Below are 19,735 nucleotides of genomic sequence, written 5' to 3'. Positions count from 1 at the left end.
GTTGTACGTGCTCCATGTGGGCGCCTACTGATTATGGTATTACTGTACAAAGGTTACCTAAAGATTAGGTTGATCTGACCAATATCGATGGCTTCTTCACTGATGGCAAAAAAATCATATGTTGTTGTTGTTGTTTTTGTAGTGTTGAATGTTTTGCGGTTATACGTTCAACTGTGCTGCAGTAAAGCATGACATGATGGGCGTCGAACTCTTTAAAACAGTCGACCGTTGGGTTTACTATTATATCATTCACTTTTGTTAACCTTTCTTTATTGATTAACATTATAAGACAATGACGGGGATCCGTAACTTCAGTATCAGGTGTTTTCTTCATTTCCTCATAATACATGTCTCGGCTCCTATTGTATACAAGAACTTAATTGCACGACAATTGTACACGGTACAATGTATCGTAACAACTACTAAACATAGTACAAAATAGAGGTGTAGAATAAAACTTAACATCCTAATTACTAATACAATAAGGGCTAGCATAATTCTTTCATATAGTGTTTCAATGGAGTGGGGCTAATCATTAGTTTCGGTATTTTTTCTAAAGGCAAAGCAATCTTTGATATATTTACCTATTTTTGCATTGTGGTGATTGTTGCATCTAAAGATATATTCAAATCTATCTGTAGGATCAAGACTCTTAAAATCTGTTGTACTCGATTTGAGATATATGTGAGCCCGGAAAATGCAATGACAGAGGAAATGATGAAAACGCCTGACCTGGACCTCAATTGTGTTTCATTACTCGAAAAACACTTGCTGAGGATATAATCAATCTTTTAAGAAAAACAAGATTTAAAAGGGAGACGGGATTGTATATAGCGAGCTTTTAACAGACAACGATCAACCGTATCCAGCAGCTACTATGCCATAGTTCTGATGTATTCTAGAGTCATGTTTCTTACCAGAAGACCGAATGCTTGTCCCAGAGAATTCAACAAAAATGGGTACCCGCAACTTGAAAATGACACTCATACCCCAATCTGAATCTTGCACCGGCTTCGATTTCGAAACAAACTTTAAGTCGTCTCTTAAACACATATTAAAGTTCTCCGACTCACTGAGTTGTTAATGGTAACGAAGGGTGACTCCCAAGCGATCCGATGCTCAAAGAAATCGGTGTCACCCTTGGAATCGACTTATTGCGATGACGGATAGGTGCTTGAAACAAAACAACTGGTGGGTCCCTGTAGATTTGCCGAGTTTGGAACAATTTGTTAATAGACATGGAAAACATTGAAGCCGGTAACTTTATTTCAAAATGCGTCATTGTGCGAACGCTTGGAAGGTTCTTGTGACATGTGAATTTAACAAGCGAAGTTTGACTACGGTATTTGACATCTAAAACAAATTTATGAGTACCAATGATATTCCCCGTCATTTAATCATCGTACAGTTGGCATCATGATAGACTTTTGGTCTGATGATGTGCTTTTCAAACCATCGATCTATTTTCAACATTTCCAGAACTTGATCTAATCGGTGGCGTGTGAGGTGGGCTCGTTCACGTGCTCGAGGTATGAAACGTCTTAAATATACCCTCCACCAGGTCTTCCTACGGAGGTACGGATCGTAGAATGTAGAAAAAAAAGGAATAATTGACCAAGAGAGTCAGTCCACGGTAATGTTAACATTCCCCCCTCCGGGCTGTGCGACCGGTCAACCACTTTGATAGCCAAACTCCCATTGCAAATCATTCTTCCAATTACTTAGCCAACGTAGTAAGTCTGGTAGAGAATATCTCAAATACGGGGACCGTCAGCTTTACGTCCCATCTTAGCGGACATCCCTAACCGAATCTAGTTACTAGTTTTCACCTCAGTGAGTTGACTGACAATGACTGAGGAACGTGTAAAGTGCCTTTCTCAAGTGCACCAATTTGGGACCTGTTCAGGATTGGAACCCAGGATACACGTCAGCAGTTTAAGCGATCCAATTAGTCTACAGCCTACAGAATTACTCACGAACAAAGGCTGACATCCTTTGACGTAGATGCCTCACGCGAGCTAATTGAAACTAGGCGGGGTATGGTGGTGCGTTGCTTTCGCTTAGGATCAGAAAAGACAGCGTTGGACCTGGAGCACCCCATTCGAGAAGAATCCTTGAGGCAAATTGGTTTAATGGAATTGTTGAAGTAGCTGTAACTGGCCGAGAGCGCAAATTTCCCTTTTGTAGGCCGAGGAAAGACGTCATAGAGCTTTTAATCATCAGCTTACTTCGGACCATAATCTATAGAGTCTCACATGACGGCTTCGTTTCCTGGTAAGGAGGAAATAGAGAAAAACAAGAAGAAAGGAAAGATTGGGAATAAGATCAAAGAAACGTTATCTGCACGAGTATGATTCTTAGATGAAAAGAGAGGTATCGTTGAGACATGGAAGAAAGGTGATAATAGCAAAGAATACATTGCGAATTAATTCCAATACGCACCAAGGACATGAACAACATTGCATGTGGATCACTAAAGCACGTTTCTGTGTCACATCATTATAATACCATTCCTATAGCCTGTACAGAAGAAAAACATGATTTTTGATCACTATTCTTCTTAGACGCAACAGTATACATGTATATCTGTAGCAGTTGCAGCCGTAATATAGTTTCAACTAGAAACTAGCAAGGGCAACTGCTATGAATGGTCACGCCACTTTTCAAAATAAGAAAACTGGTACACACGGGCAGTTTATAATTTGTAGTGAGGCCCATACAATATCATACAAAACTCTGAAAAGTGAAATGGAGTAACACAACTTGACATGAGCTTCCGCGAGAGGTATTACCTTTCTACATGAGACTATATTGCGGCTGCAATTGTGAGAAACACACATTGTCTCATAGTGTGTGGAGATATAAATCACTTCGTCTGCCTGATAGAGCGCACATAGTGGGAACATTGCATTATACGATACGCACTTCCCGTGAAAAGACGTCATAACAGCATAAATTGCCTACATGAAATAAATTGCAAGCGAACTGCCAATTTTCGCAGCGCCCTTGATAAGTGGAGTCGTTAATGTGGTAGTGCACGATAGATGTTCAAAACGTTTCTAACCCGGCATAAAGTTTATGGTTACGCTTATGTTGTTGTTCTCTCATCGTTTTTATACATCCAGCATATATACTTTTCAATATGAAAGATACCATTGACTTTCCTTTCCTCTCGAAATTAGTACGAAGGACGAATTTCAAAATCATTAGAAACTATCTCGTTGTCGTAGAAAGAAATTATTTCTTGTGTTAACTTTGTTTTCGTTCCAGTTTTCGAGTTTGATGGATTCCACAAATTAAGATAATATGGTAATTGGGGTTGTAGCACCAAAGGTCATCCCACAATGTAACCTTTCCGTGACCCTTGACCCTAATGACACATCACACGCCATATAATCGCGCTAGTCTTCACCAGACACGTTTTAACGATGATATATGACGACATTATCAGTCGAAAATGTGTTTGTATCGGTCCGATCACTTCTGGGAGACGGTGCTTACGATTTAGATTAACGTTTATGTTGTCTTATATACTAGGTATATAGATCAACAATAGTACATAGTGTTTTCATACATTGTACATGTGTTTGGCGTTAGAATGTAGAATTTTTTGTTCATGCTTTGTATTTCATATTCTTTTCGGACCACTTGCGGTCATATGTGCAATTAGCCCTCTGGGCATGAATATGCAATAAACATTATTGTTGTACTCCATCTTAATTGATGATGATATGTGTGTGTGTGTGTATATGTGTGTGTGTGTGTGTGTGTGTGTGTGTGCGTGCGTGCGTGCGTGCGTGCGTGTGTGTGTGTGTTTGTGTGTGTGTGTGTGCGTGTGCGTGTGCGTGTGAATGTAAGAATCAATACGAGTTGAAGAAAAGCAAAAGGTGAGACGGTCAGACCGAGGCGAAGCTTGGCACGTTTTCGATAACTTTGGATATAATTTTTCAATGGGGATGACCCATCATTGTGTTCACAAACGAATGTAAAATAGCAGGAATGATTAGCCAAGATAGTGAGTCGACGGGAAGGTTAACATGACTTAGCGGCTGGTCAAACCATTTCGTAGCCAAACTCCCCTGGCAAATTATTCTTCCTATAATAAGTGTAGTCAATCTGGTAGCGACTATCTTTTACGTGCCGAGGTTTGTCACCAGACCTTCCTTTGGCCGGCAGCATTAGAGTCCATTCCAAGTCACCAAGAGGGTTGTTATTGTCATAATTTACAAATGTTTTCAATCTATTGTAATTATTTGTGGGAGAGATTTGATACTTTAGAAATATTTTGAATGTGATTTCAACTTTATAAATATTCCTCCGGTTTTCTAAAACTTTAGAAACATTCATCATGTGGAACAGGATATTTCTAAAAGTTTCTAAATAATGGTTACAGCATTCTACCATTATTTACAATTATTTACAATTTCTTACCATTTTCTACCATTATTTGTAACATCTTTATAGATAGGCCGGAGGGCTGGGAAGAAAGTAATTCACACATCATTGCGAAGTATAGGGAAGAATGCTCTCCATGAAGGACCAAACAGTGTCCTGCAGTAAAATCTTAAGATAGACAAAAGCAGACAGAAGGGGCGGGTTAGCACCTACATTTATGGGGGCAATCGCCATTCTACCATTATCTACCATTTTCTTCCATTTTTTGTAAATATTTGTAAAAGTGAAAAAATCATATAGATGTTTAGAAATTATTCTAAATAAAGAGATTTTTGTGCAGTAGCTTTGTAAATGTTTCTTAACTATCTGATTGAATTTGAATAAATTAAAACTTTCCTATTCAATCTTTTAGAAAAAATTAGAACTATTGTTACTCAAATATTCTTTTATTAGAAGTAATTCACAATTATTACAAATATCATTCAAAACCCTCTTGGTGACTTGGAATGGACTCTAAGCCTCCTTCCGAAATGATAATTGAAACGGGTCACACCGTGCCCGAGCGGGACTGGACTCGCAAAATTCGATCCGTGATCCGTATTTAAGTATACTGTCACAGAAACTTCACGATGGGTGAAAAATGTATACTATTCATGTAATACACAAATCCTTTCCGGCAAACAATCATAGAAAGTTAGCGCTGGATAAACCACTTATGTAACTCTAATTTTCTTAACTTTATTTTTTACATAACATGATTTCTGAGACTAAAACCAATATAACATCCTGCTCATTGGACAGTACTTATCATAGGGATGGATAGACTTAGGTATACAAAACGATTTGTCTCAACTTTTGATCAAAAATACCAAAGATAGATTTGTACCATTTATATAATATCTGTCGACCTAGTAAAACATAGCTTATCCTGATTTCCGAGTAATGTGTGGATTTCCTGCTTAAAAAGCAAAGTGGTCCATTAATTTGTCAGTTTGACATGAATATCAAGAGGGTTGTAAATGTAACGAGTAAAGAACGAGCTGATGTCCTGCTTTAATCTTTAGCCGATAGGTCACGATGCTTTAGAACACGTCATTTATATAACATTGTCTGACCTAAAAAGGATAAGATATTTTGCTCTATGTTTACGAAAATACCAAAAGAAAAAAATATTCAACCCTCAATTTAAAGATAAAGTTTAACCAACTGTCGAGCTGGTTAAAAAGTATCTTATCCTTATTTCCAATGAACTTTAAAAGCAAACAAAACAGATCCTTTACTTTGTCTGTTTTACATAAACGTCAAAAAGTTTCTAATGACTTAAAAACGGATATCCCGCTTTAATGGCTAATAGGTCACGATGTTTTAGTACAAATCTCTTGATAAAGGTGAGATTATGATATAGAGTTAATACAAGACGGTGATTGGCATACCAACAAAGATGAGCTTTCATGCCAAGATATAGAGCGTCCTAACAGATCCTTTACTTTGTCTGTTTGACATAAACTTCAAAAAGTTTCTAATGACTTAAAAATGGATATTCTGCTTTAACCTGGCTAATAGGTCACGATGTTTTAGTACAAATCTCTTGATAAATGTGAGATTATTGTTGGGTTTATATAAGACGGTGATTGGCATACCAACTCAGATTAGCTTTCATGCGATGTTTTAGTACAAATCTCTTGATAAAGGTGAGATTATGATATAGGGTCAATATAAGACGGTGATTGGCATACCAACTCAGATGAGCTTTCATGCTAAGATATAGTGTTCTAACTGTAAGGCGATAGGCGGTGAATTAGTGATATTTATATATAATGACGCTTGACCTAGTAAACAAGGAGGTACCGTACTCAATGTGGGCGGTAAAGGTGGTTTTAACGGCTTCATATCTGATTGACTGAAAAGATGAGAAGCCAAATGGAACCGTCTTAAGGGCTTAATTAACCTTTTCAGAGACCTACACGTAGCAACTGAAAGGCAAAATGACCCTGTTCGGATTTGGTCTTACCAAGTAGCTTCCGCTGGGATTTCTAAGGGATTTATGGATAGTTGAATAAATTTGAATAACTTTATTGCAAGTTAATGCACGAAGGCGAATTGCAGACAAACAAGTACATAGTAGCATTCGTTGGTAAATAAGGTGAACTAGATTTCCAAGACCTCATACCTTCGCCTACTGATGTTGCCTTTTCGAGAGACATATCAAAAGTGTTTCTTATTTACCATGCAAATAAGGTCATCATTTACAAGAATTACATCAAGTGATCCTTTTCTCTACCCAAATAACACAAGTTGTAGAAGGTATGAAAGTCTTATCTTAGCAACGACCATTGTAGCATTTCCTCATAAATTATGTAAACGAGGCCCTCATTTGCATGTCTAATGGTGTCCACATGTACTTAACTGTCGCAAGGATGAAATCCTCATCACTTACCACTATGGTATTATAGTATTTTGCCATTGATTATGTAAATTAGGTCTTCATTTGCATAGTTGATTTCTATCAATATTCCTCTATTTCACAGTTACATATGTCACGTGTTTGAAAGTCCTATAATGCATGCAGCAGGATTAGAAACTTTCCTCATTAAATATGCAAATCTGAGCCATATTTGCATGATTAGCATATGATTATGTAGATCATCACACTCACACACACACACACATACACACACGGTGTATATACTGGGGGACATTGGGTTGGAGATCTGTTTGGACAAATTATGGAATTATGTACCCTGGTGGAATTATGTTAGTAGATGTTACGTTATACGTACAGAATGAACTAAAATGCTACACATTTGCAAGCAATTGCAACGTATTTCCCGACAGTTGTTTCTCAGAGGGTATGATCTATGATAGGGTATGGAATAGGAAGGTTAGTGTGGGGGTTTGGAGGGAAGTGTGTGTGAAAAAGGTCGGCATGTTTTTGCCAGTTTGTGCAATTCTTTATTCTTATCGTTATCAAGTTTTCTCCCAGCAACGTGTTCTTGTGCAGAATATCATACATTAAGTACTATTTTGGTGCAGCCATACATATTCACACCTTGAAGGTCCTATCTTCCAACGCATGATGAGGCCATGTTGATTTCATTATATGGATAACATCCTCTGGGAACCCTAAAATTGATGCGAGTGTGCAATTTGCACAAATGAATAAAAAAAGTTGTTAGTTATGAAATCTAAGTGGTCAGATAAGTTTCTCTGAGACAAAATTTATTAAACACACCGAATATAACTACCAAAAATATATTCTTTATTTTTGTTATTTCGCATCTTCTTCTTTGACTTTGGAATTGACTTCGACATTCTACGACTTTAGCACCCGATTTCCGATATTTTTTGCAATTAACGGCATCTGTTTGTTCATTTTACAATTGCTTTGTACGGTTTACGGTATGCTCGAAAACTTTTTTCCTTCAGGAAACGGACGAAAATTGATGCGCGCGCGGATGTCATCCACATAATCAAATGAACATGGCCTGATGCCCGCGCGTGAAACATGAGAGCCATGCTGAACGTCTCCATAGCCACGTGAGAGCCAATTAAAATCTCTACCCGTCACGTTATGCAAATCTCTTCGACCCACTTTTAGTTAAGTTAAACCGTATCTGACTTCCGCTTTGCGGTACCTGTATGATCTGTCATAAAGCTTAATTGAAGGTCATATCAGAAAATGCGTACTAGATACAAATGGTGTTGATCTGACTAGAAAATATAATTGGCTTTTGAAGTAGGATCCGTTTGAAGCCCCATGCCACAGCCTGTAGCTTTCAGAATGTAAGAAAAAAATTTCTTCACGTTATATTTTAATTATTTATAAGTCTTTTATTTGAATTCGTTGGAATATGCGGATGTTGTATGGCACAACTGTTCATTTTCTGATTCCCGACTTATGCTGAACCTCCTAGTGCTCTCACGATTAGCTCACGGCGTATTTTTGTTACCGGGTCCCGCGTTGATTTTAAGCTCAGGTTAAAAAGATTCGGGGTCCCGACCGAGCCCCAAAAAAGCCCGGCACGGGGCCACGTAGGGGTCACGCCAGAAAGTGCCAAAAACAGCACGTGAACTACCCGACGGTGCCCCTTTTTTCCAATTGGGACCGAAGCATTATTGAGCGAGTTCAGTTTGAATGTTCCCTCACAGTATCTGGTGATCTGAGGGGATCGTCGTATTCTTCCCTTTTACACGAGCGTGGCCGGTAAAAGTTATCTGACCGTCGATTTGTTCATACTCTTGGTTTCTTTAATAAAATTGTCAATGGTCAAGCTCGGCAGTACCTAACTGATCTGATACCGCCAGTTATGAAACAACATCGTACAACCTTCGCAACGAAATCAGTCTCCAATTATCAGTTTTTAATACTAATTGTTTCCAGAAATCCTTTATCCCAGTTATGGAACTGTCTGGATTCTTGTGTTCGTATGTTAGACGGTCCTTTGCACAAGAAATGTTTGGCTAAATATTTGGTGACAGACTTGAAAATTTGAAACTTCTTATGTTAGATTTTGATACTTAACCCGATGAATTATATATCTTTTGTCTGAATAAATATCCTTTGTTATCTTCAAATTCAAATGCTCAAATTTTATCTGCAGCCCAATTGCATATATCAGATACCAAGTGTTTTCATAAAAACATGTTTGTTTGTATTTGTTTGTGTTTGTTTATATTTGTTTGTAAAAACATATTTGTTTTTGGATTTGTTTTTGTTATATGTTGCATTGTTTTTTTTCATATCTCGGTTACTGTATTGTTCCCGAACTGTAGTGTCTTATACTTCGATACATGTTTTTTTTGTCTGTTAAGCGTTGCCGCTTGAATAAGCGTGTTACTCGAGTGCAGCATCACTATGTGTTATCTTTGATGTTGAAAATAGGAGATACATATAAACGGTGTTGATGTACGAGGAAAACAAATGTAGGCCGCTACCATCAAATAAATTCTCTGAGCTTTGTTTCTGATTTAATTTGCTAAAACAAATCATCCACTGTTTGATTCAACAACATGATGATCATGGGATATTTGGTCTATTGAAGCATAATCTGTGCAAAGAGTAAAACCACGAGGGGTTACGTGTGTATGACCTACGAGCTGACGTTAGAAGGTTAGATATAAGAACATTTTTAACTGAAGAACACGAATGTTAGCAAAGGATTATAAGGAACGGGAATAGAGAGTAGGCAAGGACTATTTTTTCAATAAGCGCAACCTGTGCAAATAGCAAGTCACAGTGTGAAGCCTTGAGGATTTGCCTGTTGGCGTCGGCAAAGATAGGATCGACCTAAGATGTCAAAACAGAAGACTTTCAGACTTAATACTTACGTAAACTCACGTATGATAACTGGAAGAGGGTCAGAGGAAATCTATAGGTCTTAAGTTTTGACATGTTAGGTTGATCCGATAGGTCATTAAACAGTGAACAGATACTGTTGGTGTTTCACAACTTTAGGCCATGTAATGGGACGAAAGTTCAAAGCAGGCTTACACTACAAATCATGGTATAAGTATGCCCTACCACAAAGCGCGAACTGTTTGTCTGACGGACTTGTGGACTTTGGTTCAAAAAAAAGATAATCGGAAAAACTTCACAAATAGTAAAGTCGTTGTGCTGACGTCCAATATGACATTAAACGCCGGAATCATTTTATCTCATCGAAAGAGTTTTCACAAAGACATAATTCTCCTAAAGATCTCATAAAGATCATAAGATGACCGTTATCAAAGCTAGATAGTTGGACAGAGTGTTGTACAGCTCTCATAAAATAGGCCATCTATTTTCGCACGTCGGCTATGTTGATAATACGTGTATATGATAATGGTCCTATAAATCTCTTTATCCTATACTCTCGACCCACGGATTGAAAGTAACACAGATGAAAGCCTGTGCCAGTGGACACACAGAAGACGTCAATGAGGCTAATGTGATACGTGAGTGGTGAATGGACGGTTATTTCCAAGAAAAGTGGAATTCATCGTTGGGCAGTTGTAAGCGAGATATACGTGATATGCATGTATGCATATAACGTTACGTATATGTTAATATATAGACAGTTCATTTCCACGTCCATGCACGCTCGCGAAGGCTATTTGCAGGGGTGACCCCAAAGTTGCGTTGCGCAGTAGAGTGCAAAACATTTGAATTCCTTTATAGTCACTACTTAAAATCTTTAAAACCTTTCTTTTCCTTGAAATCTTTTGCCCAATCTGGAGACATTTTTGGTTAGAGGGAACAGGTAGGGTCTTAGCTTTCCCATTTTGGTTGAAAATTGTTTAGTTTGCCATTTTAGTTGGCGTAAGGATAGATGTGAGTTGTTGGGTCATGCGGAGGGATACATCAGAAATCTGGGGTCAAAGGTAGGGTTTCCTTGAAACTGGCAGCTTTCCTAGGAGTTTGAGCTGTACAACCCTCTGTTTTCTTTGCATGGTTATTAACTAAACCCTTGTGACTTTCCAGTGTAGAAGAATTTTTAAAATTGAAGTTTGGGTTAGTACTTTTATGAAGCCTTGTTTCAGTGTATCGTAACATACTTTCCTATGGGCAGCCATAACTTAAAGGTCAGCCCTGCAAGTACACGGTAGAAGCGCAGGAGACCTAGCTACACGTAACAATGGACAGTGATTGACGTTGTTGTAACAAGAGAATCTTCAAAAATATTCGTGTTAGCTATATCAAGATTTTGGGCCTAGTAGTAATGTAGGGCATTTTATCGAACGTGTAATCTGAACTGAACAAATGTTTAAAGGCATCCAGAGCATTTTATGAGGCTTGAAACTTGAATAAAAAAACTCAAATTTCTAGTCATTCCTACACATCGTAAGTTTCAATAACACTGTACCGTTACATGTCGATTTTAAAGAAGCAAAGATACGATGTCGTTGTGTGGTGAGAACTGATAGAAAATCCAAGCACAAATAGACTTATCTGACTGTCCATCACAATTAGCGGTTCGACCAATGAGAGAGTGACTGCACGTCTGTCAAATATTTGCATCTTTATGTTTTAATTTTACATTTCTACGTTTTGACGGAGGTGGGCGGGGCTATGGTATCGGTCTATTTACACTAGGCGTGTGAAACTAAAAGATCACCATGTAGCTTATTTTTGTGCCGCTTTTGAGCACTTTTGAGAAGAAATCCGCCCGCAAATGTGGTAAAGAGTGGCATTAAATGTCCATTTCATTAAGATTACAGCAACTAGAATATAAGACTCATAAAATGCTCTGGGTGCCTTTAACATGAAATCCTGAAACATACGACTTGTTACTTGTATGGCCTAACCTTTTGATGTTTTGTCAAATGTAGCCGGTTTTTGAATCCTGCGTGAAAAAAAACAACTATCAGTTTGCCTCATGAATTCCATGGTTTGAGAAAAACGTCCGTTGATTGGTCAAAACAACAGACTACACCTAGAGCCCGACTGCACAGATGACTTCGGGCTTGATATAGAGATGGTTTGACATGGAAAATTGAAAGAGTCCAGGAAACACGTCTAGAGAATCTTTCTAAAGCACGACTCGAAGATTATCAACATAATTCATGCTATTTACAGCAACAATAATGTAGACAGGAGCAGCTAGCATTCGTCACCTGTTCTTTTATTAATAATTAACTTGATAACTGTAGTCTTTATTGCATATTCCTGTCCAGATGGGCTGAATACACAGATATGGATGCAAAATGTAAAACATAATATCATTTAAGAATGCTACATTCTATCATCACTCAAGCACAACTTCTCATCTAAATGAACTAAAACAAAGATTGAATTGTTGTGAAAATTGTGAAAATTTGCGTTTGATTATTGTATGACTATCTTCGCTTTTATTTTATTTTATGCAATTTCTTGAGATTTGATACATATTTGTGGAAGGAGTAACATAACAGGTGACTATCATCTTTTCAAGATTTCAACCCATAGCATTTGCTTACACACGCGTTTCCAAGTACACTCGGAACACACTCGGACTGTCAGGTTTTGCCACTCACACCAGAATGGACACCTGCTCTCATCAACAAGTGTGGGCCAACAAGTGGGTTATTCAACGTGCTCGAGGCCACCACGATACCTCCGCTCTACATCCTATCCGAAAGGACGTCCGTCCCAGTAACGAGGTACTCATGTTTGCCTGTCGTGCGATGTGCCTTTCCTAAAGCCAACTGTGAGCCTTGTTTGCTGATTTTATATGAAATTAAAGAGACAAAAAATGAGAATTGCCGCCAACGTCACTCTGTCCAATTCTGTAAGAGATACTAGTAACGAGCTCATCAAAAAAAATCCCCCAGGGGACGAAAAACTGACGTGTATAGAAATGCGTCAAATGGTAAAATGGTACTAGTATATCAGGAGCCTTCCTTGTATTGTCACCTTTCTAAGTTTAGGACTCATTTTAATATTCAGTTCCGGTGTAGCACAATCGAATAGAAAATTTGAATGGTACTGTAGGTCATTGTACTATATCTTAATAATTTGCAGAGGAAAAATAGTTTGATTTAATGATGAATTATACACGATTCTGTTGGATAGTGTAAAGTCATTTGTGGAATTTCATTTGGGAGTAAATTTACTTGTTCGATGCCTATAAAGGCATTTTTAGATTCTTTTCTTTTCCTTTCTGATTAATTTAGTTGGTTAGTTTGCATTTGATATTCACCCTTATAGATTGATGATATCACCAATATAGTGAAGGAAAACAAACTATGAAACAACAAGAGTAATCTTAAGATAGCAATATACAATATAGCAATATATAAGAATTTTGTGTGACCTGTTTTTCAATAGCACTTAGACTGCGAGGCGCATAAATGTGAAATCTATAGCTATGTCTATTTGCCGAAAAATTAGGTATTGTGTGAATGATATGTGAATGAAATGTTATATAATGTTGTCCATAACCTACCACGGAACGTCTGAGATAACTAGTCTCTATCAGACTATCCGCGCCGGCTATAGGGAGAATATTTGCCGGGGGACTTTGGCCATGGAGGGTTTCATTGGCAGGCCCTAGGATTGCATATTTGACCCTATCTCCGTAGCCGACTCCCTCCATACAATTCACTCTATTTGGTCAATTTCTACTATTTTCCCAACGATCCGCGGAGCCTGGTAGAGGCTATAAGATAACCCACATCTTCGCGAGATGTTTCATCAATCTTGTCGACTATCTTATCTTTGCACATTTTAAGAACTAAGACGATCTTTTGTTCCCATCATTGACGTGTCACAGATTTTTCCTGGTATCCCAGATTGTTCCTTGCATGGAATCTATATGCAGATGCCCCTGATGAAGTTTTTACAATGTATCCTGAAGCACGTAGAATATCTGTCTCCACTTCTTCTATCAATGTAAAATCATACTAAGTAAGGCCACGCACAACTGGATCAAATGGATGATATCTACGCGCGCAATTTTGGCTGTTTGCGGAGAAATAACCTCACATGTTTTTCAAATTTATTTTTGCTTTTGGACAGACAAGGATGACGTGGCACTGCACTCGAATTTTTATAACTTATATTAACAGCGCCACGTACAGAGAATGATAACCCATTTCTACACCTGGGTGGAGTGAGGAAAGTCGTGTAAAATGCCTTTGCCAAGGGCATAACATCGATGGCGCCAAGGGACTCGAATCCGGGACCACTGGGTTTTGTATGTTCCATCTGCTTTATCAAACCGTGGCGAACCGTGGCTTATCACTATGTGTCTAACTTTCACAAAAATGTCGAAATATGACTCGATGTCGAAGTATACATCGCCAAAGATATACAGTGAGAGCTTCCGCTATCTGAATCATATATGTTGACTTTAACTTTGGCAGACTCTCGAATCTACAGGACTGGTACACCTAACATGAAGCAAAAAGATTTGCTATCGGTCTCTGTCGGTCTTCGAACTATTGCCCACTTGAAAGTTCCCTTGAAAGTTCCCATGAAAACTCTCACAGGTTGCGGGTGTCACATATTATAGTATATAGACACTTCATAACTCTTCAGTGCACTTCGTCGTTAATATGTGATATCATTGCCCCACTCAAGAGCACTCTACCGGCCGTAAAGCACGTCCTCCAACAGGACCGGTAAGGCCACGGGACTTTGGACGTCAAAGTATGAGTCATTTCAGGCACTTTGAATCGAATCGAACGCTAATGTAGACTAAGTAATAATCTTAACTTTCTTTCAGGTATTGCAGTAGAATATTAATGTTCTGGTAGACATCCGGGCATACTGCTCTAGAACGTTAAATGATTCCTGATTTTCCGTCTAACTTTCGATCAAAATGGTAAAAAGACATTCAATGCAGGATAGTACACAGTAAAAGCTTTTAAAATTTAGACAACTGTAGACAGGCAAAAATATCTAACAGCGGAGATTGTTAACCTAACTGCCAATACTTGAGTATAATGAGATCATTATTTCTGTGCCTTCCTGCTCCAAGAATTAATGAGCAGCAAGATACGCAAGAAAAGTGGCATAGAGTTTCAGTTTGTACAAACTACAAATGTTAAGATGGGCCATGGAAACTGAGATGGCTTTTGAGATTCCAGTGCATCTCAAAGAAATGTGGAGGGCTATAAGTTCAGTTGAGTTCATCTTATAATTCATGGTTCTGAATGTTACTGAGGTATACTGACGCCTGTTTCCTCTCTTCTATCTCCATTACATACAGACATGTTGGTAAAGACAATTCGCCCACCCACTCATTGTATAATATAAAGACATTAGAGCATTCACAACTTCATTTCCACGCAGTCAATGAGATGGAGCCAATAAGATTACTATCAATGACAGGTTTCATTTGGTGAAACGTGTTTCTAAGCGTGATAGACATCAGACTAATGGGCAGATGTATTCTTTACACTACGTTTTCTAGGTCAATGGGTACTTAAGAAAGTGTTACCTGTTTTAGATCTAAATTAAGTTCGAGATGCATAACAGGTTTGTTTTCGTGATTTCAAGAGGGGAATTGTCGATAAATGACCCATTTGAAGAGAAATGACGATTGAAGGCTCATAGTTGAATGACAGGTCCTCGATAGTGATGCTACCTGATCAATCTCGTACTTGGTGTGCAATATTTGGGGGGGGGGGGGTCGCTATCTTTAGGGAGGAAGGAGAGTCACCTGAGTGGCGAAGTCTTAGTGGGGCCAAGAAGAGCATCCGCCACGAGGAGGCTGATACTGTTTATACCGTGAGCGACACCTATCGCTACCTGTTAGTACTGCAACAATACTATCCACAGGTTGGAGGCTGAGGAAAACATGTTGTCTTCACAGTCAAGTCGGAAGAATCAGGATATTTGTGTCCAGTAGTATCGGTGTTTTGGTAACGTTTCTTGAATGCCCTCTAAGGAGTCTGGAGATATCGCATTTTTTACGTAACAGCGGTGCTTCAAACTTTAACAGGAACGCGTTCAGCTCGCCCACTTCAATCCAGCCCTTGTATCATGCGGCATGCACTTCTATCCAGAAGTTCGAGGCGGCGCTTTTGGACTGCTGCTGCTCACGATGTGCACCCGAGTACAGTTCGTTTCCACGAACGTTTGAACAAATATTTTACATAATACGAGGTCGGCGTTTTAGTACAGAAATGTGAAGAAGTAACGCAGGCTTGAGTGAAACCTTGGCACACGCACTACTGAATGGCATTTATGGCAAAACTTTGATTGACAAGTTTTCTCTGCCATTGCCGCTTCCCTTGACCGGTTTGGACGTTGCGCTGGTACTCTGCCGCTTTGCTCACTTCACTGCACTCCTACCTGTCATGTGCGACCACCTGGTCATGGACAAAGTTAATCTGGGTCCATCCTGTGATGTTGTCTGCCTCTTCGTTTCTTTCTCTTCACCGTTCCTGTTACTATTGCGTACCAACTGCATGTAGCAAATTTATTACCTTCACCGTAACAAATTTGCCAAATAGACAGATAACATGCCAGGGAGTACAGTTTGCGACCTAGTCCCTAGGTCCCTAGGTCGCAAACTGTATTCCCTGGCCAGCTAACTCCTCTGGCATGTTATCTGTCTATTTGGCAAATTCTACTATCTTTCCAGCAACCTGTGGAGCCTGGTAGAGACTAAACACAAGAACATTCAGTAAGACTTATAAGGGTTTCATCTCCATCTAATTAAGGGCGATCTGTGGCCATACGTTGATGGTAATGCTTTCATTCATTCATTCATTCATCCATTCATTCGATCTCAAATCAAAGAATATATGTACGTCTAGTGCTCATTAGACGCTAAAGCTTTATAATCCCATTAATCAGTCTCAGGAAGAAACTATAGCTACTTGAATGAAAGGCCCACATTTCAGAGCATTGTCATCATGAATAATTCACGGTGTAGGCAATTAAACAGACAACAATAGGTTTGCGGGAAGGTTTGAAGATTCAGAGACGGCGCGCAACGTTTGAAACAGACACCTTTGTGGAGCTACGGAATTCTAAACGTAAATGAAATATTGTAGTGGTTGATAAAATTTCACAAAATAGGACGTTAAAGTGCAAAATACTTTATGCAAGAGCTCACCGTTCTCAGCAGTAAACTGGTAGTAAAATAGTCTAGATCTCGTTTACAATCTTATTCCCATCATTCAAAAGTTATCAACTGAAGAAACGCAAGGCTTCAGGTAAAAAAAAAACTAAGTCTAATAGTTTAAAGGGTAGCAAACTTTACAAAAACAGCACGAAACCTCTTAATTACGACTTGAAGACACAAGCTGAAGATCATCGTAGATATCTCTGTGGAGATGATATGTAAAAGTACATATCCTTAATGATATGGTTTTGAAAATAGATGTTGAACATTGAGCCAACGGAGTGCCATTAAAGCCATAAAGTTCACCATGGGCTATCTCTGTTGATCCTATGTGCGTTTTACTATCTTGCATAAGCAAGATAAGAGTACTAAAGCTTAGAATGTCCTATGGGATGACGCAGACCAAAACGACGATGGGATTGAAATATGTGTAAGGGGAATGGTTAATCACTAGATCTCCTAACAGATAGAAAAGTTATTTGGAATGACTGTTCTTTCGCGCGATACGATACTTAAGGGGGCTATCTACACAGCTTATCATAGTTCAAACCACATCACAATGCATCAGAAGCATTGTTATCGAAGAATGTTGATTGTTGGTCAGGGAATAGGAACACAATGACATAGATGGACATGTTTATCTTGAACAACAAAGATACATTTTCATATTAGCATATTAGTTTCCTTTATTGGATTCAGATACTCGACACGGTGCAGCTAGAGTTTCATTAAATATATCCTTCTCTTATAAAAGGCACACAAATAAATAGATAAATGAATAAATAGATAAATATAAAAACCTAAAGTAGCGCAAAGAACATACTACATCACATGGGTGTCCATACAGCGTCTTATACCATTATCCTAGATATAGGGATGATGCTTGCGTTTGCAAGACAGTACATTACAAGATGCGAACAAACTGCAGTTAAGTATGTATACCCACGAAGTGGCTACGCCAACAAAGTTGGGAACGTTAATGCTAATGTTACAAACTCTTTTTCTTACATGACAGAGGCCGATAATGGAGACATAAGCTTGCAAGTTGAGCTACACGTCGTATTTGAAATTGATTCGAAGTTTCATATCAATCTGAGGTTTGATTAAGTCACTGTCTGAAGAACGTCTGACCGTTTCCCACATTTGCTTGAGTAACTGTTCCTTACGCACACGTCGTATTCACCAAGAATGGAATGATAACCTTATACTAATTAGATTAGAGAGCTTCACTCCACAGATGTATCCTTACTATTGTTTTATTCAGCCGACGCAACTCCAACATATAATGCCCTCTCATAATGTATATAGTTATTAGTTACAATTCGATTTTAATTGTTCCCTGGGGATGGCGTTCTTGTAAATGATACATTGATTCGGTTGCCAGCACCTCATAGATTTCCTTCTTTGAAGCTCTAGTAAATGAATAACAACTTTTCCCCTTTTTTTCGTGGAGCAGTTTCTATTGTTACAGTCCCAACCCCAAATCGGAGGAACAAAACTGCCAATAAATGTTATAAAATGAAGATACATTTTTGATGTCGATTGACATAATGTTTGAAATACATTTGCTTTATCCATGTATCAATTTTAAATTGTTCACAATATTTCACCCCTTTTGGAAGTGCCAAATTGTTTATTTCAGACTGTTTCACAACTCTTGCATTCTGTTTACCTAATCTTATCTCCGTCTGACTTCAAAGACCATGGATATAGAGTCCATCTTGTGACGATTCTTGGTTAAATGTATGATCCTTCCTTTGTCAGATGACTCTGGCCTTCCTCTGCTCTGTAATGTCCTGAAGGCAATGCTGTCAAACTACACTATTTGTGATCGTATCCCAGGAAAGCGCATCTCCTGGGGCCTGAATCTCCTTGCCCAAAGCATGTGATCTGAACGTGTTCTAGATATATCAGTAGTGTTGGTGTCCTGCCATCTGCTTGATATATTTTACCTTTGCCCATGGACTATTTCCGTTTAAAGTCGTGACGAGGATTTCATTACATTTCTTCGACTTATTTATTTATTAATCTTTAGGATGGTCCCTTCAGTTAACATTGTAACTGATTCACAAGGGAGTCCTTACATTACATGACAAATCATAACAAATCAGGATACAAAAGGAATAACTTAACATAAACTTAATGAGTAATCAATTCACAATCATATAACATAAAACAGGAATGATCAAACATAGGAGTAATAAATCAAACAACTCAGAATAATTCAAAACAATAACAACTCAAAATCACAAAGGTCATTCAACTGAGGGTCAGAGGTCAAATTTCTTTCTAGCTGTCAAAAGTTAAGAGGTTTGTATGTTTATCAGAGCCTGTTTAGATCTGGTGATTGATGAAGCTTGTTTGATACTAGGATTTAACTTGTTGTAGGTTGTAGCAGCCCTGTATGCAAATGTTCGCTGTCCAGATCTAGTAATGTACTTGGGTGTGTGTAGTAAGTTAGCCTGCCTGGGATTATAGCTGGGAATCTGTCTGTTGTAGTTGAAAGCGTTCAGGAGGCTTTGGGCATAAATTCACGTTGAGGTGGACGGTTGCCATGAAACGTCAAGAATGTCGTTACTTCCGGAACTTAATTAAATGGAGCTGCTTTTACCACGACGTATTGACGTGTCATTGGTCCGTCTGTGTTCTGGTTAGTGACCGGTTCTATCAGCTGTTTCCTTCCGCTTTGACGTGCCTTAGTGTACCAAGGAGAAGTCATCGCGTCTTCATATGGCAACCCTACTGAATCTGGACGCTCTTCTTTGATCATCTCCTCTGGATCGCTTTTGTCCGAACTGTCCTCG

This window comes from Branchiostoma lanceolatum, chromosome 8 (assembly GCF_035083965.1).
Source record: "Branchiostoma lanceolatum isolate klBraLanc5 chromosome 8, klBraLanc5.hap2, whole genome shotgun sequence".
NCBI lineage: Eukaryota > Metazoa > Chordata > Leptocardii > Amphioxiformes > Branchiostomatidae > Branchiostoma > Branchiostoma lanceolatum.
This window is presented reverse-complemented; position numbering follows the sequence as displayed.